At 41.0% G+C, this 22,025-nt stretch overlaps 1 long non-coding RNA gene across 1 annotated transcript; it reads right to left on the reverse strand.

Annotated features, from left to right (window-relative positions):
• Positions 1–77: 77 nt before the first annotated feature.
• LOC120312127 lies at positions 78–21,872 on the reverse strand. Its single transcript, XR_005557794.1, has 3 exons — positions 21,734–21,872; positions 3,391–3,477; positions 78–394 (listed from the first exon to the last, which is right to left on the reverse strand). It is a non-coding gene; the product is annotated as an uncharacterized LOC120312127 (long non-coding RNA).
• Between the last annotated feature and the right edge of the window lie 153 nt (positions 21,873–22,025).

The raw sequence follows: 22,025 nt of genomic DNA on the forward strand, positions 1-22,025 counted from the left end.
ACATTAGTGCAGAAAAGCAATAAACATACACAATCATAAAAAACACATTTAGACACCCAAAGCAAAATCAGTGGCATATTATTTTTCTTTATTATTCCTAGAGGGACGCAGATTGGGGTATTTATTTATACCAAGAACCACAAAAACGCAAATGCCACGCTTGGGATGATGATAACGCTTGGTTGGGGTGTGTGGAAAACGTTGCCCCGTTCTCTATTTCGCAATAAAACATAATCGTGTTTAGCTCTAAACCTCACAATGCCAAGGAGAAAGTTGAAGGTCAAGTAGAGTCATCGGAAGGGCAGGAATGCAGCAGGGAAACATCTGAGACAGGAGAAGGCTGGCTGGTTTCAGACAAAACAGCTTTGCAATCAGGCAGGAGGAAGGACTAAAACTGCAAAGACAAAGGTTTCCATTGCTTTAGTCTTTTATATTGCAAAACTCCTGCAAACAAAAGCTGCTTTGCTTCTGAAATAATTAGCCACGCAGAAGGTTCTCCCTCCTGTTTGCTAGGGCTGTTATTTCTGCTGGCCTCCTCAATTTTCAACTTTGGATGAACAAAGGGGAACTCCCCGCAGATGCTAGAGATTTTTTTTTTTTTTTTAAGGAAAGAGAGGCTGGCTGGCAGCTGCATGCCAGAGAACAACTGACCCAGGAGATGGTCTGCTTTTATTTTGAGAGAGCAACCCGGTGTGGCCACATATCTGACTACTCTACCCAAACAGCCAGAGGCGGATCCTCAGAAACATGAATCCGAGTCAGTCAGTGAAAGAACTGGCAGGTCAAGCTTTTGGGCTGTGAGTGGACAGCTACAGAATGGAGCACATGGCAAGGGTACTTGCTGGGCATTATCTGGAAGGAGGTTTTTGGGTTGGCCAAGCAGGAGTTGGAGTCTGGAATACAGTGAAAGCCTTTTGCAATACAGACACTAGGATGCTACTGTGGGAGGACAACAACCTCCCTCCAGAGAAAGAAATATTTAGGGAATATTAAAAGGCGGAATATATTTTCCCAAAGAAAAGCAAGCAGAAGCCAGCTGTTAGAAATGCAGATGTGATAATCCTATTCAGAAAGGTTGGAGCCAGGAAGCTAGAAGCTGATGAGATTAGAAAGACAAAGACCCCTAAAATCTACACACCCCACCCAAACTCATGACTTTTGGGCATAATAGTATTAACTCACCACCACCAGAATACCAGAAAGCCCAGGTCAAGGTTCATTCCACGGGAACAGGAAACAAACTCAAAAGCCCAAGGAGGTATAAAAACCCACCATTCCCTGCTACATGTGGTCAGCTTTCCCAGAGCTATCTTTCTGTCTGGCTCTCCTCTTCAATAAACTACAACCTTCTTTCTAAAGCAGTCTCCATTTTGCTTATTCCCAGCTTGGACTGGACCCTGATGAAGATTTTTCTTTCAACACTACCAACAAAGGAGAACAGTTGTACTTCAGGGTTGAAACAAGGGGTCCTTGGTGCTCTCTGAGTTTGGTTGTTTTCTTGCAGGTACATTTCATGACCCAAACTAGGTAACATCATCTACCTCAACAACAACTTCACTAGTGCTGATGATGTTAGCTAGTTTGGGTCATGAAGTGTCTGCAAGAAAACAAGCAAGCTCAGAGAGCACTAAGGACCCCTCACTAGGATGCTAATTTGGGCAGATGGTTAGACAGTTATGTTTGCCCACCAAGCTTCACAAGGTCACTAAAACCACAACACAACTCACTAAGCTTGGCTAATTTTAGAGGGAGGCAGGGGTGAGCGTGACCTAGTATTCTGTGGGAATACAAGCCTTTTAGTTAATTTGTGATTTAAACCAGTGCTTCTCAAACTTTGCACTGGGTGGACTTTAACTCCCAGTGGCTGATTTCTCCCATGCTGGCTAGAGGCATTCTGGGACTTGAAGTCCACCAGTTAAACTTGCAGAGGTTGAGAAACACCGATTTCAACTATACCCTACATTGAGCACCACAAATCAGAATAGCTGTATGTTAGCATCCAGCATCTAAGACAATCTGCCTTTGAATACTGATAGCGAGCAAATACATACAGAAGAATGTTATTATACCCTTGTGCTCTTCTCAAAGCAGCTAATTGGCCTCTATGGGAATTTTATAGTTTTTATACCACTGATGGGACTTAGGCTACATTTTTTTCTTCCTTGTTGAGTCTAACAGTTTTAGTTTATGCTGTTTATTGTTTGCATTATGCTGTTATCTTGAACTCGATCGTAAGCTGTTTTTTCCTTCCTGGAAGAAAAATGACGAGATAGAGAGGGAAAATAAATATAGATTTATGCCACCTGAAGCCAGGCCCCTGTTCACTCTCTAAATGATATAATAAGCAAAGATCAATCAATAAAAATAATAGACTCAAGTGTACCCCTGACTCTCCCCTTCCCAAGAAAAGATCAACTTCCCCATGGTTGATTTGTGGTATCTTGAAAGCATTTTTAATTTTCTTCCCGCAATGTCGTATCTTGGGCTGTTTTTAGCAGAGAGCGGGGAAAAATAGTTTAGCCCAGAGATGGACTTCATCTTCCAGAATTCCTGAGCCAGCAGGAAGTCCACGGATCATAAAGATGCCATAGTTGCCCACCCCTGGTCTAGCCTTTCTTTTCCTTGTCCCTTGCTCTCCGCCAGCTTTCTTTGTTTTCTGTCAGATCACCATTAAATGGAGCTGGAATTCAACACCATTTGAGGACTCCATGTAAAATAAGTTTGCATAACAGTAGTACTTTTGAGGACCTGAGATGGAAATCCATGATAAAACAGAATAAGAGAATTGGAAGGGACTTTGGAGGTCTTCTATTCCAATAGCAACAGCAGCAATAGCACTTAGACTTACAGTATATGCTGCTTCATAGTGTTTTACAGCCCTCTCTAAGTGATTTACAGAGTCAGCATATTTGCCTCCCAACAGTCTGGGTCCTCATTTTACCGACCTTGGAAGGGTGAAAGGCTGAGTCAACCTTGAGCTAGTGAGGATCGAACTGCTGGCAGTGGGCAGAATTAGCCTGCAATATTGCATTCTAACTGCATCACCATGTTTCATCCTTAAGCAGTTTAGCAGTTCAACCCAGGAACCCATTCTTAGAAGGATAATGGAGGCATCAAGTCTGCAGTTAGAGGAGATTCCTACATGAAATCAGGAATCAATGGGATCAGGGCATCAGATTACAAAACCTTCATTCACTCTTATGATTGGGACCTAATTGTAAAAAATTGATTCGGTTCCAGATGGAATAATTTGTTGAAGGAACTCAGCCTTTGTCTTAGTGTGATGGTGTGAACCAAACTATCATATTAAGGCATCCTGTGTAGTTATTTGCTTGAATGTCATTTGTTATATGAATATAGTACTTATGTTTCTTAACTTTATTAACTTACATTTAAGGTTTAGTGCTTGGTGTGAAGCAGTCAGTTCTGAGCTCTTCCTTCTGATCAATCAGGTAACCATCACTTGATTTGTCCCTTCTGTAATTAAAGAAGAAAAAGATCCTAATTAAAGGGTAGAATTTTCATGCAGCATTGAGTATTAGTAGTATTAAAAATTAATCAGTAGTTTACCAGAAACAGAGAAAGCAGAGTACAACAGATAAGCGTTGGGCCAAAAACTCCCTGTAGGACCAAGAACATATTTAGTGAAACAAATATGAGTACTTGGAACAATTAAAGTGTGATAGCATAGACACAATAAAAATTAATGCTGTCTATTGGCTTATGTCATTTTTGTAAAGTGCCAGATATATTTGCTTCTGCAAACTCACCCATTGCATTCAAATGTGGTGGTTTTGTTATTTCTCTGGGACTCTTTCTGAGCAAGAACATAAACATCAGTGACCAGCAGAAATCTTGAAGATATCTGTATAATTCAGAAAATAACTAGCCGATGGAAACATGTTGTCTTCCTTTGAAGAATGGCCAGATCCAGATTCCCATAAAAGAATGTGATCAAATTGTAATCATTAAATCAAAATAAGTAAGAAAATGAAGAGAGTTTGTTGATTTTATAGGCTCAGACATATAACTGTGTGTCTACTTGAAGAGAATATTTATAGCTTAAGGTTAAACTGTGGCGTCCTTGGTGCTTTCTGAGCTTGATTGTTTACTGAAGATATTACCTAGTTAGGTTATAAAACATCTGCAACAAAACAACCAAGCTCAGAGAGTAACAAGGACCCCACAAGAGTGTTTCTGTTTGTCTGTATCTATTTTTGACCCATGTGGTCCTTTAGGTGATCATCTTCATTCTTCATGGCAAGGCACCAACAGGGTAACATGTTAGACCAGGAAGCTAAAAAAACAACAACTCAAAGGAGATAGGCTGCTCAGAAAATGATATAATATGAATGTCAAGTCATCGAAGATGAGTTAAGTCTGCAGGATAATTTTCTGACTTAAAAATGTATAGATATCCCGAAAAACCCCACTGAAGGCTTTCAGGAAACATCAACAGCTATCAAGAATGAACCACTAGCATAGTTTCAGTCACATTTCCCTTTTCCATGGAATGGATTACAGGTACAACTCAAGCTTGACCTTTTGGAAGAGCCATGGCGAGAGAACCGTTGACAGAATTGAATGGATAGGTTCACAATGCTATTTGTGGACCCTGTCAAATACATATAATTCGTGTGAGCCGTTTCCAATTTTGCCCACCTTCTCATTTCTTCTCCGATCACTTTTTCCCTTGGTTTTTATTTCATTTTCCCATTCTGTTATCTTCCAAGAAGTTGCCTCCCAACTGCAGTTATGCCTGGCATTTTCAGCTCTAGAGAACCTGTAGGAAGAAGGGCAAGGATAGGCTGGCATCTCTGGCAGATTTAAACTTGTATGGGACTGTCATATCAGGCCCTATTCTAGCATTCTAAGAAGGGACTTCTACAATCCAAGATCAAGCATTATGGGAGTATTTGAGAGAAGGACAAGCACATTTGCTAGTGGCCTATTTGGAATTATTTAGTTGATTCTAGTATTATCTGCATGGCTTCCTTTGAAAGATGTATTTAGCCCCTTGAGTTAATTCACCCATGATTTGAAAAGTTCTCCTAGCTGTCTTGTGGGTTGTGCAAAATCTGCATAGTTGACTGGAGCACTACATTAAAAAAAAACGCTCAGCTTATTGGAAAAGCCATTTAGTAGCACAGACTCACATTGAGAAATACAAACATTTCATAAGAATGAGCATGGAAGAGCATTTTCGGTGTATTGATTCCACTTTCTGGACGGTTGAAAATCTACTGAGGAGGCCGAGCACTGCAGCCATTAGGACACGAGACTTCAGGGGTTTATCGATTAGGTCCAGTAACACTAAACAAGCCAAATCAATACCAAGGACAGATTATTCTTTGGGCTGTCATCATTCACTTGTATATGATATCCCTACATCAGCAGAATTATTGGAACAGATTAGCAGTGATTGTGTAGGGAATGGTTTTCTGATAATCCTCTCTTTCTCCCTGCTACCATTTATGAAGTGAAGGATGTCTGCTGGTTGCTTACCATCACAGCTCACAGGAGGGTTATAAAAATAGCAATAGCACTTAAGATTTATATACCACTTCATAGTGCTTTACAGCCCTCACTAAGCGGTTTACAGAATTAGCATCTTGCCCTCCCAGCAAACTGGATCTTCATTTTACTCACTTGGGAAGGAGGGAAGGCTGAGTCAACCTTGAGCCAGTCAGGATCGAACTCCTGGCTATGGGCAGAGCTAGCCTACAATACTGCATTCTAACAACTGTGCCATCATGGCTGGACCAGAGTTTTTATATATATATATATACATACAGAAAGTTCTATTCTCTTAAAGGAAGCTTCTACTGTATTTGAAATAACTGCAAATGGATTTGTTGGCATCTTCAGCTCTGACTGGAATGGTGGGGGAATGGAAGGATTTATACTCCTTACAGACACAGCTGGTCATTTGCATTCTTTTAAAGAGTCCTTGAGGCCACTTGGAGGACACCTGAGCAGTGCAAATGTATGTGAAGTCTTCTTGGCTGCAGGATGTTTTCTGCCTTGTGTCCAGTGGTGGGATTCAAACATGTGAACAACCAGTTCTGTGTGTGGATGCCACTTCCGGAAGTCCATTCTTGGCAACAAAAAATTAGCTACCGGTTCTGCCGACGTGGTGCGAACCGGCTGAATCCCACCACTGCTTGTGTCCCTTCACTTTATAGGAACCATTTGCGCTTCAGTTTGAGATTCAGACAACACAGACTCATCCTCAACAGCCTGTGTCCATCTTCAACAGTGAAGGGACACAGGGCAGAAAATATCCTGCAGTCAAGAAAGCTCCACACCCATTTGCACCACTCAGGTGACCCTGAGGACACAGACAAACCTCCAAGTGGCCTCAACGACTCTCTAAAAAGATGCAAAAGATGTTTGCAAGGAGTCTAAATCCTTCCATTCCCCTCCATTCCAGTCAGAGCTGAAGACGCTTCATGGATGAGAAGCGAAACGTCTTCAAAGAAAAACAAGGAAGTCCAGTTGCCTCCTGAAAAGGCACTTTTGGGACAACCATGAACTGGAGGACTGAGAACCTCCATAGATACTTAACAACTCTCTCACTTTAGCAACAGAAATGTTGAACTTCTGCAGCAGTCTTTTGAGACAGAAGATTTTTTAAAGGAACCGAGAATGACTTGTGCAGCCTATAGACGTAAATTAAAAGAACAGCAGGAGATGGATGTTGGAATAAAGAAAAGGAAATGATGAACTTTTGTAGTAGTCTTTTGAGATAGATGTTTTAAAGGAACACTGAATGATTTGTGTAGTATGTAGATGTAAAGAAAAAGAATAATAGAAGGTGTTGATTTAGTGGAAAAGTTTAAATATTTGGGAGTATATATATTATAAATTCTTAATTTAAAGTGAAAAATAATTATGAGATATTATGAGTAAATGTGTAAAAGAATTTAAATTCGAATGATCTCTGTTGGTGAGAATTTTAGTGATTGAGATGGATGGTTTGCTGAAACTTTTTAAGTAGGAGGGTATTAATAGACTTTCTTAGGGGTAAAAAGCAAAGAGCCAATTTTATCGAACGTAAGTTTGTTGGTTAGGTTATATTGGAGGGAAAATTCTGTGTTTATTATGGATGAATGGTTGTTTAAAAGAAATATACACCTCAGCGAGGTGAAGATGGATAAATTATATGTAGAGTAAATATGGGTTATGATATGGCTTTAAAATGTATTATGCAGATTATGAATAATTTTTAGTTTTCAATTTGGAAATGCTTATATTGTTATTTTTTTTTCTTTTTTGTATTCGAGTTAAAGTATATTATTGATTTTACTATTTGTATAGCTGGATAAGTTTATTTAGAATTTGCTTGTTTATTTGTAACCCTGTAATCAGCTCTGGGAAGTGAGGGGGGAGGGAGGGGGTTATTCTAGGGGGGGGGATATTGTTAAAAACTTGTATAAAACTTTTCAATAAAAAAAGAAGTGTTGGGCTCAGGGATTGTTAAATTGAGGATTACCTGTATATTCAGGATGTGGTGAAAGAATGGGCTTAATTCCCATGCTTGATAATCTGATAATTAAGTGTTTCAGATTTGATTAGCATTTGCTTTCAGATCCCCGGGCTCATTTACACGTCACCACTAAACGCCTCTCCTCGTTTCTTCACAAATAAATGGCACCAGCAGGACACGGTGTCACTTCAAGGGGCTTCTTTCAACAATGCTTGACTGACTCTTGCAGTCACTAAAAGCTGTGCATAATTACCAGCGCCGGCATCTCCATGGCTCTCGGCAGATTTCCCAACAATGAGTAAGACGGTTTAGTTGAGAAAGACACCTGGCCTGTCCACCTCTGAACTTCACGGGGGTGGAAAAGAGGGGGAAAAAAACTTGCTGGCATATGGATATGAAAACAAAGGCACTTTGATTTTTATGACGAATTTGCAGGCATGTTGAAATGCTGGGTTATTTGTTGAGGGCTTACCCGTCAATCAAATGGGGAGGTAGGCAGAAAACGAAAAAGAGAACCCAAAAGAAACAGGATTTTTGCTAATGGAAATTGTGTCTCCCTGCAATGCAGTGGCATTTGATTTAGAAAGCAGAGGGGGGGAAAAAAGCCCTTAAGCGGGTAGAGATGCCTTCAATAGTTTACAACCAGCGTCTCGACACTGTCTGAATGCTGGAGGGATTATGGGATGGAAACAGTAATGCTTTGACCTGTCCTTGATCACGAAAAAGTATCACTTTTTTTAAAAAAAAGGTTTTTATTCCAATAAGTGGACCACGCAAGATGCAGTTAAGTCAAAGTATATTCAGCTGGCGTTGAAGCCATTCAACAGCCATCTTGAAATTTAGTATCTTTAGAACGGATCAAATTAAACCAATGCTTTGAAACCAACATGGGCTAATATATATGTGCGTGTGTGTCTTTAATAAGTTTAAATACTGGAATCCTAGGTGTGGACATTTAAAGTCAGTAAAATAAAATAATGAGCTCCGGGATGTAAGAAAAAAGGTTTCTTTATTGCTAAGCTTTCGTCAACAAGCTGTTGACATCATCAGAGTAAGGGCTGAATGACAAGGGAGCATGTGCATACACTTACATTATAGTTAAAATGGTTACAGTATGGCATGTGCATATAGCGTGCTCATAAAAAGCTCGCTCGCAAAAAAGTCACAGAGACTAACTTCCATATAGATACTGATACCAATGGGACTTTTTTGAGAGCGAACCTTTTTATGAGCACGCTATATGCACATGCCATACTGTAACCGTTTTAACTGTAATGTAAGTGTATGCACATGCTCCCTTGTCATTTAGCCCTTTGTTCTGATGATGTCAACAGCTTTTGGAAGTGTCTTGGTGACATTTCGACAAAGTCCCATTCGTCATCTTCAGGCTGGTGTTTTCGGCTTCTTGCTTCTAGAAGCACGAAGCTGAAAACACCAGCCTGAAGATGACGAATGGGACTTCGTCAAAACGTCGCCAAGACACTTCCAATTTGACGCAGGAGAAAACCCGAATAACCAAAGACCTACATATATATTTGCAGGCATGTTGAAATGCTGGGTTATTTGTTGAGGGCTTATTAGCAGGATTTTGCTAATAGAAATTTGCTAATATATATATATGTGTGTGTGTGTGTGTGTTTTCTAAGGTTTTAACCAAAGACCTACATGTATGTATGTATGTATGTATGTATGTATTTGCTAGGCTCATGTGCTGTGTTAAAGTCATTATGGATGGGTTTACCCACTGGTTGAAGCCAAAGCCAAGGAACTCACAGAAGTGTTCACTATGAAGTGATCCAAGACTCCAGCACAAATTGGCTTCAGCTCCATTGCCACCCAGAGGAGATGTCGGTTTTGCAGGACCATTTCCTGCCATCTGCCCATGGATCAAGAGACCTGCTCAAAAGAACAGCCCCTGAATGATGGAGAAACCATCTGCAGCTATCATGGGTAAGTTGGGTGGCCATATAAATTTCAACAAACAAACAAATATTCCACAGAATCATGTTTCACCATGAAAAGGAGGCAAGGATGGGATGGGATGGGATGGGATGGAGGGAAGGAGGGAGGGAGGGAGGGAAGGGAAGGGGAAGGGGAAGAGAAAAAAGATAAGAAAAAAGGAAATGGGGAAGGGAGGGGAGGGGAGGGGAAAGCAAAGGAAAGGGAAGGGAATATTCAGTAGAAGGGTTCCAAATCTTTGGGCAATTATGATTACAAGTGCATTACCTTGCAACATTTTGTTATAGATCCCATTTGGGCATTTTTCTTCCCCCTCCCTTCTCTTTCCTTTCCCTTACTCCTATGAGATTTAACAGACTTATGGCTCTTTGAAGTTATTTACATTAAATAAAAAAGAAACATTTTACAAATTCCCCACCAGTGAGCTCATTAGTATAAATGATGGGCCATGAGTTCAGATTTCAAGTCAGCAGGTTTTTTTTTATCTCTCTCTCTCCCCCCTCCGCCCCCATTCCCCAAAGTTATCGCCAGCTATTTTTCACTATAATGCAGCAGCTGAAGAATATTTGATAGCAGGCAAATTGGTCTCCAGAGTAGGGGCACAGGAGACAAGAAAAAAAAAAGATTTCAGAGAAGGGCTATGAGATACTCTACCAGATTTAAAGGTTCATTTTTGGATGGAATCAAAATTAAATGGTACACACATCCATTGTCTTTTGCAAATTAGGAATGCTCGCAATGGTTATCCTTTGATCTGCAACCCCCAATCTAAATATTTAAAATGGGAATGTAAATCATCCCTTGGCTCTTGACTTTCCCCAAATTTTGCATGTTTCTTTTATATTCTTCACACCTTCTGTTGCTCATCCTATTCTCACCATATCTGCAAAAACTTTCCACTACCCTTTCCTTCCTTCCTTCCTTCCTTCCTTCCTTCCTTCCTTCCTTCCTTCCTTCCTTCCTTCCTTCCTTCCTTCCTCTGTCCTTCCTTCCTCCCTCCCTCCCTCCCTCCCTCCCACCATACCATGCCATGCCATGCCATATCATACCATACCGTACCATTCTTGCCTCCCTTTCATAGTGAGAAATGATTCTGTAGAATGTTGGTTGGTTGTGGCAATGGCTACCAGAGAACTACAGCCACACACTGACTCCAAATAGTTAAGTTTCTGCCCGCAATTGTAGCCCAATTGTAGAAAACTGCAATCTGGAAGTCTTTGGAAGGCAAGCCAAAGAGACAGGCCGAGCTATAAAGCCAGACCACAGTTTGAAGGGTCTCTATTGAAAAATGCAGACTATACAATTGTAAGTCTGTAAAATCGATGCCAGTAGGTGTGACAGTCAATAATATCAAGGAGATGAAAGTTCTAGGCTATATCATCAGCATACAAATCAATGTGTGTATGTGTGTGTGTGTGTGTGTGTGTGTGAGAGAGAGAGAGAGACTTGTGTTTATGCCCCCAAACTATATTGCTAGATATTCATTTGATCTGCAAACAGAGTCACCGCATCTATCAATCCAATTTATTCTTGCGTTTCCAACTAAGCACCATGATCAAGGAGCTGTACAACAGACAAAAGCATGCGAAGGACGCATAACAAACAAACAAACAAAAAATATCACAGTTAAAACCTCATTAAAAATACAGCAAAGCTGCCCCGATGCCAATTCCATAAAAATGATTTTTCAAAAAAGCATATAATTGGATCCTATTCCAAAGTAGTTGCCCACAAACAGCAACATGCACCATCTGTATCGTAAGTGCCATGGAAACTTGTCTGGTTGTGTTTGGCACTTGGAAATATTACAGCCCAAAGTGGATTGTCCCAATTCCCAAAAAAATTGGATTTTTCCTGCCTTAGACCAAAAGAGGCAACCCAATCTGATTTCAGGAGCAAGGGTCTCTTTGGATTCAGCCCAGTGTTTTGTGGGGAAAAAAATAAGAACATCTTTTCATTGACATTTTACCTTGGATTAACTTACAATTTACACTGAATAGCAAGGGAAGAACTATAGATATTTAAAGGAATCATATTAGTGCTTTAGAAGGACAGATGTTCTGTGCCTGTTGCCATCCTTTCTCCTAAAGGACTTTTAGATCCAATTTTTTAAGAGATGTAAATTGCCAATTCCGTTCAGTTGTATAAGGAGCAATCACCTCAGAATGGGGGAGAGAAAAACACTGCTGATATTCTGCAGATCAAAACCCCCAACAATTATATCTCCAATAATATTTATTCAGGGAGATATACAAAGCTGCATGGGTTCATTAATTCATCTGCGAAATAAATCAATTAATGGCTTTCATTGAAGAACTTAAACAACACATGCTACATAATTAGGCAAGCCGCTGGCGGTTTATGAAAAGGCTGCAACCCGCTTAATTTTGATTAATCATACGAACTCCAGTTAAGTAATCAATTAATCTCTATTGAGTTAAACTAGCACCAATTTGCACACGGGTAAAACAAAACAGTTTCTGCCTAAATGATGCACGTATGTGCCGTTTTATCTTTTTCAACAGCCGTTTCCCTTGAATGCTGTCTGAGAGTTGCCTACTACAAAGATCTAATTTTGGTACTTCTGCTAAAATGTGCACAGCTGTATTGATTAATTAGGAAAGCTCCCTTTTTTTGGCTGGAGGATTTGCAAACATGGTTTACATGCACCCAATGTGGGGGTTTTGTTAGAAAGGAATTCTGCAAAGTTGTCATCCATGAGATTTCAAGATGATTAAGTTGGGGAAAACAGATCTAAATAATAATAATAATAATAATAATAATAATAATAATAATAATAATAATAATAATAATAATAATAAAGTTGGAAGGGACCTTGGAGGTCATCAAGTCCAGCCCTCTGCTGAGGCAGGAAACCCTACACCATTTCGGACAGATGGCTGTCCAGTCTCTTCTTAAAAACTTCCAGTGTTGGAGCATTCACAGCTTCTGGAGACAGGTTGTTCCATTGGTTAATTGTTCTAACTGTCAGGAAATTCCTCCTTAGTTCTAGGTTGCTTCTCTCTTTGATTAGTTTCCATCCGTTGCTTCTTGTCCTGCCTTCAGGCGCTTTGGAGAATAGCTTGACTCCCTCTTCTTTGGGGCAGCCCCTGAGATATTGGAACACTGCTGTCATGTCCCCCCTCGTCCTTCTCTTCATTAAACTAGACAGACCCAATTCCAGCAACCGTTCCTTATATGTTTTAGCCTCCAGTCCCCTAATCATCTTTATTGCTCTTCTCTACTGATTTGCAGATGCCAGATTTGAAATCTTTAAAAATAGATGCATGAAGAGTCACTATTTCACAATTAGTTCCCACTAATCTGAAAAAAAAAAAAAAACTCTAACACTAAAACAGAGGGCCCCAAAATTTAACCCAGGACCAGCCAAACTAACTTAATCTTAAACTTGATCTTAACTGAATATTACATTAAAGCAGTGCATCCTTGTACTTCACGTCTGTCTAACTTGATCTTTTAAAGTTAAGATTGACATGACATTGCTTATCTTTACAAGACTGTATATAACTTCTGGATTTTTATAAATGCATATGTCAGCCACCGCCAGATGTCTTTAATAAATGCTTAACATGCAGATTGTGTTACAATAAAGCGCAACTAGCAATAATGAATGCATGTGTAGCGTGGCAACTGAACTCAGGACTTAACATTTGGGGGCAAAGCCCCATTGAGGTGCATTTAAAAGCAGAGGACATAAAGAAGAGATTTATCGTGGTGCTAAGCAAACACCTCCCCTATTTCCTGTCTGCTTCCTAAATTGACCTCAGAGCTGGACTGGCTTCTAAGGCAAACACCATCTACAGAGGGATGTTTCTTAAGGCGGAGGTAAATACTGGAGAAATTCTTTGTTCTCCTCTTCATCTGAAATGAATCCCAAGACTTGCAAGCCAGCTGATGCTGCTGTTCATTTGACAAATAAACAAAAGCAGACAAAAAATGCTGAGACTCTAGAAAGAGTCTCTAGAAAGAGAAAGTGCAGAGAAGAGCAACAAAGATGATTAGGGGGCTGGAGCCTAAAACATATGAAGAACAGTGGCAGGAATTGGATTTAGCTTGATGAAAAGAAGGACCAGGGATGGCATGACAGCAGTGTTGCAATATCTAAGGAGCTACCACAAAGAAGAGGGGGTCCAATTGTTCTCCAAAGCACCAGAAAGCAGGACAAGAAGCAACGGGTGGAAATTAATCAAGGAGAAAAGCAACCTAGAAATTTTCTGACAGTGAGAACAATTAATCAGTGGAACAACTTGCCTCCAGAAGTTGTGGGTGCCCCATCACTGGAAGCTTTTACAAAGAGACTGGTCAGCCACCTGTCTGGAATGGAATAGGGTTTCCTGCCTGAGCAGGGGGTTGGACTAGAAGACCTCCAAGGTCCCTTCCAGCTCTGTTATTTTGTTATTCTGTTGAGACACTTGTGATTTAATTCTGGGATGTTCTTGATCTGTAGCTGCTTCCCTTGCTTAAAACAAAATACTCTCTCTCTTATATGCTTCTTCTTCTATTTTTCTTCTGTCACTGTTCCAAATTATAGTCAAAGACACTATCCATAAGGAAACTGTCACTGGCATTGCCCATTTTGCTTGTGTTAGAAGTTCTATGTTAAACCAGGAAAGTACACCTCCGAAGCTTTGTGAAGACCCTGGAGCTCATCAGAAATCATACACAATTCTTTTTTTAAAAAAAAATAGTGTAGAACAAGGAAAGCAACATTCCTGCTCAAATATTAAATATTTCACAAAGATAAAATGGTTCCCTCTTCACCAGGAAATTAATGAAATGTAATTTAGGATACAATAGGTAATTGGATTTATTTTTCATTATATCTTTTTCAACTTCCACAAGCTAAAGGGTTGAGCAGAAGGACAACAGAAATGGAAGGTAATTTCCCCCAAATTGTTTTTCCAATATAAAATAGAGGGGACATTAATATCACATGTGTCTCTAGCTAGTGTAGGGAAGTTGAGAAGCTGAAATATATAAACATATTTAATATAGCCAGTTTATTGACCAGCTAGTTACAAGGCAGTTCTTTAATTGACAGCTCTAGCAAGAACCATATCATATAACGTGATTTACCTTTCTCTGTTAGACAACAGCATTAGCCCAAATTGTGTTGCAAACAATCAGCAAGGCAATTGTCAACCAAGGAGGTGTGAAGCATGAAAAATGCAATCGACTTTATCCATGTTATTACAGGCTTGTAGGTCTTTTATTAAGGAACAATAAAGCAATCTGCTTAGAATAGTAATATGTTTTTCTTGGATTTAGGGGGGCCTGACAGAAATTAAAATGTGATTTTTAGAACCTATGAAAACAATAAATCTCCTACTGGACAAAGTAGAATTCCTATCTACAAAGAACACAATGCTGCCTTTTTATTTTCCATTATAAAAGCTTTATTACCACCACTAAAATCCTGCAAGTAGGCAAAACGTGGTCTCCAAAATTGAAAACTGAGAGCTAAACCTGGCATGGCCCAGGGTATGTAACTTGTTCATTGGTAAAATGAGAACTCAACCAGTCTCATGGATCACTCAAGAGATGGAAACTAGAACATAAAAACTGCCTTATAGCAAGTGAAATAGCTGTGTATGTGCATTGGTTGGCAAAACTTTTCAAGATTTTGGAGTGGGGATTTTCCTATCTAGAGATGCCGAGAGTGGAATCTAGGACCATATTTTGGTCTTCCACTGAGCTATAGCAAAACCTTCCTTGTTACAGAGGTAGATAGGTGCCTGTTTGAGAAATCAATTTTGTACTCAAAGGTTCATTGGATTTTTCAAGCTCTTGAATGACTGTCCAAGAACAGGAAGTCAAGATCTGCTGTCTAAAATCGAGCGTAGACTGAAGTGACAGAACAGAACATACAGCAATGTGACATATGCAACTTAGGAATATGGCACCAGATAAGTTCAATTCGAAGCTGTTGAATTGTTGGGCCTGATTTAATCTTGATTCCTTGATGACACAGATTAGCTCTTCCAAGTCTAGAATTCGCTGCAGTTAACAGAGGTTTTAACTAGACTTTGTGATGGTTACTGTCTTGCGCAGTGCAATATTCAGTGGAAATACCGTCATTTTATCAGATTGAAAGTGGACTTTTTTAAAAAGGCCAAACAAGAGAAAGAGAAGAGATATATAAAAAAAGGTTAACAGCCCATTTAGGTTAACAGTAGCTTCTAAAGCTGTGAAGATGGATGACATCAACCTCTTTATTTACATCCATGGTAACTTGTCCATAAAACAAGTGTAGTAGGCTATGTAAATGACATCATACTTGCAAGTTTGGGCATTAGACTACGGTTGCATTGTGGTGAAGTCATGCCATTTTTACCCCAAGGTCATGAGAACTTACAAAAGCTTTGCTGATGGAGGTTTCAAAATAATAATAATAATAATAATAATAATAATAATAATAATAATAATAATAATAATTATTATTATTATTATTATTATTAATTAATATTAATAATAAGCAGAATAGAAGAGAAAGAACTGGAGAAGATAACAAAATACAAAGACTTACAAATAGAAATAGAAAGACTGTGGCAAAAGCAAGCAAGGGTAGTACCAATAGTAATAGGCTCCTTAGATGCAATCTCAAAACAACTGGAGCACCACTTGAACACCATTGGCATTGACAAATTCGCTATTAGTCAATTGCAAAAGGCGGCCTTATTAGGAATTGCTTCCATCCTGTGACAATATCAGTAATACCATCAAACATCCACATCTGCCTATCCCAGGTCCTGGGTAAGGACTCGATAGGTAGACAAAATGCCAAATCCAGTCTGAACATCTGGCTGACTGTGCGATGATCGATAATAATAATAATAATAATTGCTGCTCAGACTTTTATGTTTGCATTTTGTAAACAAAAGCCACCAATACTGTGAGATGGGAAAAGGTTACACGGTTGTGTCAGTTTAATTTCAGCAAAACAATGAATCCATTTTCTCTTTCTGACACCAGGTTGCAATTTTGTGCCATCCAATTCAAAATCAATGCTGGCAAATAACCCATCTATAGAAAGCAATTTCTGAGCCTACGAGGTACTATAAATACGTTCCAGACTGGTGCAAGCAGTTAAGAGAAAAATACCCCAAAGAAAACTAGTGATTTGAATGATGAAGGTTCTAAAATGTTTGCAGCCTGAAAAAAAAAAAAATCTTAGTCGCTTTTAAATCCATTTCACTCCAAGAAGCTCTAGAAAAATATCCTAACCAGGAATAGGCGAAATAGACTTAATGGAGCAATGGAGAAAGTCCAGTTGCCTAGTGAAAAAGTACCTTTGGGACAACTGTGACCTGGATGACTGAGAATCTCCATAGACAATGAAGACTAGACATTTCTCTACTGTCTAATGAAGAGAAGGACCAGGGGGGACATGATAGCAGTGTTCCAGTATCTCGGGGGCTGCCACAAAGAAGAGGAAGTCAAGCTGTTCTCCAAAGCGCCTGAAGGCAGCACAAGAAGCAACGGATGGAAACTAATCAAGGAGAGAAGCAACCTGGAATTAAGGAGAAATTTCCTGACAGTTAGAACAATTAATCAGTAGAATAACTTGCCTCCAGAAATTATGGGTGCTCCTACACTGGAGGTTTTCAAGAAGAGATTAGACAACCATTTGTCTGAAATGGCATAAGATCTCTTGCTTGAATAAGGGGTTGAACTAGAAGACCTTCAAGGTCCCCTTCCAACTCTTTGTGGATCTATTTTTATTTCATTCTCTTAATTAAAACCCCTCTGAAAAATGTAAATTGGGAAGCAGACCTGCTGAATAGCAAAATACAAGCTTTTAACATCCTACGTGGGTCCTGTAAGCACTCCTAGAAGAGAAAAGGCATGGTAGCTACAAACATTTTTTGTTGCTGTTGTTCAGAAATCACCTGTCTGCTTAGAACAATGATGGCGAACCTTTTAGAGACCAAGTGCCCAAATTGCAACCCAAGACCCACTTATGTATTATCGGGTGTCGGGTGGGCGTGGCCCATTGGGTGGGTGTGGCTGTGATGGTAACAGCAGACTGGGTGGGACCAAAAAGTTCAATCAATCAATTCCAACTTTGCGAGAGCTTTTTTTTCCCCCCGCAAGAAGTTGAAATTGATTGATTGATTGAACCTTTTTTTTTTTTTTTGCACATTGTGGCGGAGGCCTAAAGTGAAAAGGTTTTATAAAACCCAGCTGAAGGCCTAGGACTGGGGCAACGTCCCGTGTGCCCACAGAGAGGGCTCTGCGTGCCACCTGTGGCATGTGTGCCATAGGTTCCCCACCACGGGCTTAGAAAATTCTCTGATATCTGCTATGGTGGTAGAGATCACCCCCGGAGAATAAAGGTCATGGTAGGGAGAAAATCTACCCAATTTGACTTTGATTGGGAGGGTGTCCTTGTTAGCCACCCACCAACCCATTTTTTGAGAGAGACTATTTATTGATAGAAGAGAATATTTGCAGCTCAGGATTGAACTGTGGGGTTCTTGGTGCTCTCTGAACTTGGTGGTTTTCTTGCAGACATTTCATCACCAAACTAGGCAATATCATCAGTGCTAGAAGGGAGTGGGGTTTGCTCTTAGTTTTATATACTCATGATGTCAACATTCCAGAAGTACAGGTGGTCCTCAACTGACAACACTTTGTTTAGTTCAAAGTTACAATGGCACGGAAAAAAGCGACTTATGACCGTTTTTCACACTTACGACCATTGTGGCGTGCCCATGAACATGTGATCAAAATTCAGATACTTGGCAACTGACTCCTACTTATGACAGTTGCAGTGTCCTGGGGTCACGTGATCCCCTTTTGTGACCCCCTGCCAAGCAAAGTCAATGGGGAAGCCAGATTCACTTAACAACCATGTGAATAACTTAATAACTGCCGTGATTCACTTAACAAATGTGGCAAGGAAGGTCGTAAAAGGGGGCAAAATTCACTTAACAACCATCTGACGTAGCAACAGAAATTTTGAGCTCCATTGTGATCATAAGTCGAGGGTTACCTGTATTCCACAAAAAAAAAAGATGCTTATTCTTACTATGAATCCAACGTGGGAGACAAAAAGTTGCTGATTGTGAATGCGATTTTATTTACCCAGGATTCATCTTCTTGAGTACTACGACCTCTATCCCTAGGTAATTATTCCCAGGACTGCACTGTGAGCATGCAAGCATCTGCACATTTATTTGGAAACTCTGCCAAACCGATGTTGGCTTAAAATACCTTGGTGAAATCAGTGAGGTGACTTAGTAATTAGGCTAACGTCTATCTCATTTAAGGCTAGTTATCAAAGGACGCAATTTCCATGCCTTCAGCATCCCCAACAGATAGCTGTCTAGTTTTTTTGGGGAGCGATTATTTGCATGCAAGACCGACGGTTTATCCACCTTCGTAGTTCATCTTGAATGGCAGATCATCCCCGGGGTTTAAGGCAGGATTTTTTTTTTCCCTAGCCCTTAGCTGTGAATATCATGAAATTGAAATGTGGACTCTGCTCCGTGTCAGCTTACTTCTAAGCCATTACATCTCTCTCGTTCATTCATCACTGCACAGCTGGTTATATTCCTTAACTGCTTCTGAGTTCTCTCTCTCTCCCTCTCTCTCTCTCTCTCTCTCTCTCTCTCTCTCTCCATTCAAACACAATTTGCAATAAGTAGCTTTTCCATTTGGTTTCACTGAAAATATCACCTGCTTTTTCTGTGGGAAAACATTGGATGCCTGGTGTTTTTGGAACCTCAGTCCTCACTGCTTGATCTGACCAAGGTGTGGCTCCAATGTTGCCTTTCCTACAGTTTAACAGTCATTGTCCCAAAGGTATTTTTTTCCCAAAAGGCAAACTGGACTTTCTTGGGTTTTTTTCTCCCTTGAAATCATTTTGCTTCTCATCCAAGAAGCTTCTTCTGGTTCTGAAGATGCATCAAGAACAAAAAGAAAAGAAAACCAACTAAGTCCAGTTACCTTTTGGAAAAGCATCTTTGGGGCAGCCATGGGTGATTGAGAATCTCCATAGACATTCAACAATAGATCTTGAGAGGTCAGGAAAAAAGGTCTTGGTTTCTTCTGCTGATGGACCCTCCAACAAAACATTACAATGGAGCATGATCTTGTTCTGAATACCCCATTCCTTTCCTCTTTCTTCCCTTAGCTGTTTCCTCCTCCCACACAAATATTTCGCAGCTATTGAGCATCCACAATCCTCACTGGACAGTTCTGAAGTCTCCAGAACTCAGAAGCCCTTACTCAACCTTGGGAATTTTCTTAGGACATCTCATACTGACTTCCTGGCATGAGTAATGCTAATTCTTCTACATCAACATCCCTCCCTTACAGCACAAACGAAGATATGATAGAGAAGTTGTAGTTCTCAGACAATGGTCAGGGCCCGCTTTTGTTATAAGAAGGAAACTAACTCCATTCGCTTTTCTTTACATAACTATAGAGTCACACATCCCTTTCTCATGAAAAGAAACATACACCTAACTTTCTTCCTGGCACGCCCATTACGGTCTTCCACAGGTGGAGAGAAAGTTCCCAAAATTCTAGAAGCAGAAAGTTCTAGTTCTCAAACAATTATTGGCCTTTTAATGGTGTTGTCTCAACAAGAGAGAGCAAGAGATGAAAAGGCGAAGTTGTTTATTTTGGAGTCTCACAATATAGTAGGATCAGTTACAAATGTCACTGTCACTCCAAAGTAAACAAAATATACTTTGGCTGCTCCACCATAGTTCAATATGGCTGCGACTTTTTATGTACCAATGCAACCCAATGCATGTTTGTTATAAGTAACTCTCAAAGTCTTTATACAAATGTCAAGTCAAGAATGTAGAGATACAGTATGTATATGATGACATCAAGAGACTCCTTCTCCCCTTGAATATACTGATGATTAGCAGAGTGACGTGCAAAATCGTGAATAAAGTTCAGTGTCAATGAGCTCACAACACTTCCAGAATTAATTTTCCTCCCCATCCTGCCCTCTTTCTGTATAATTCAGCTACATCAGGGTTAAACTTAAACCTCGGTTTACCTTACAGCTCCTTCTTCTGCATATTGATTTAGAAGGAAAGATGGATAAAATTTGACTATGCCACTGGCTGGTTTTTCAGGGATATTTCTGGATATATTCATCACCTGGTAGCTGAGCTATCAGGTTAGGCTTCGATGAATGTACTATTAATACAAACCTGGCTATAATGCTTTAAATAGCCAGTTTGGACCCAAGAGGCACCTGTATCCCTATACATTTTTTAATGCACAAGGGGCATCTGTACAGTGTTTAACAATGATGTCACAACACCTGAAGTGATTGTCTAGAACAGTTTCTGGCGATCATATCAGGCCATTCCTATTTCTCAAAGCTTCATTCCTCAAGATGACGTCATTTAAGGGATATCACTCTCTCTCTCTCTCTCTCTCTCTTTCTCTCTCTCTCTCTCTCTCTAGCATTACACAGAGCTGGCCCAGTCTCATCCTATCCCATCCTTTACATTCCCTTTCCCCGTCCCTGATCCATTCCTATCTCAGATCAATTCCCTGATCCATTCCTATCTCAGATCAACTGGGAAAAGCAGCTGTGCCTCTTGGAAACCAGGCTCAAAGTTGACCTGAATCTCAAGCTGCCTACAGGATGAAGAACTCAAAACAATGAAAGCAAAACAGGACCCCTGATCATACATTTGATTTGTGGGAGTGGGGTTTACGGGTAGTTCTTTTCTCTGGGGATCAGGAGACCTAGATTCCAACCTGTCGGGAGAGGTGGTTCTACTCCAGCACTTCCAAAAGACACATGCTTCATAAAGGTACCCCAGAAGTTTGTATGGTGGCCTACATGATTTTTCCTCTCAAGGGACCCCCGCGTTCTATCTCACCAGATCCAGAAGCGAACCCCTCAATTCCCTCCCCAGCTGGAGACTTTCACTCCACTCCCACCCTTCACCCCACTTCCTTCTGGCTCAGCTAAGTTACTCCGGACCTCTGAACTCGCCCGAGGGACAAGGAGGGACCACGGGGATGACCTCTCCCTCCGCTTCCTAGGCGACCGCCCTCCCAAGTGTAGGATGCCGTTTCCTGAGCGCGCATCCCTCCTGCCTCCGCGCAGAGGCCCCGCAACCTAAGAGGAAGCTGAGCGGGCTGCGATCCCTCGCAGGATCCCTGCGCAGCATCCCCCCCACTCCCACCTGTCCCAAAGCGCGCAGGCATCCGGAAGGCTCGCCCAGGACCCCCCCCCCGCCCTCTTTGCGCCCCTCCGCCCGCTCCCCAGCCGCTCCTTACCTGCCACGGCCTCACGGAAGACCCCCTGCCCGACCCCCCCCTTGGGCCGAGGGGGGCGAAGCGCGGCCGGGCGCCCCGATCGTCCGGCGCCACACCGCTGCGCCTCCTCGCCTCTCCTCCTCTCCACCTGCTCGCTCGCTCTCTCTCTCTCCACCACCTAATCGCAGGGCGCACAAAAAAGCCTCCCCCCGTCGGGGAGAGGGGGGGGCCGGAGACGGACCGGGACCCCATTGGCTGGCCGCGAGCGCGCCGGCTGCCCCTTGGGCGCGGGCGGGGCCGGGCCGGCGCTGAC

This window comes from Crotalus tigris, unplaced genomic scaffold, assembly GCF_016545835.1.
Source record: "Crotalus tigris isolate CLP2741 ecotype Arizona unplaced genomic scaffold, ASM1654583v1 scf7180000018432.44079421565:4894166, whole genome shotgun sequence".
Taxonomy (NCBI): domain Eukaryota; kingdom Metazoa; phylum Chordata; class Lepidosauria; order Squamata; family Viperidae; genus Crotalus; species Crotalus tigris.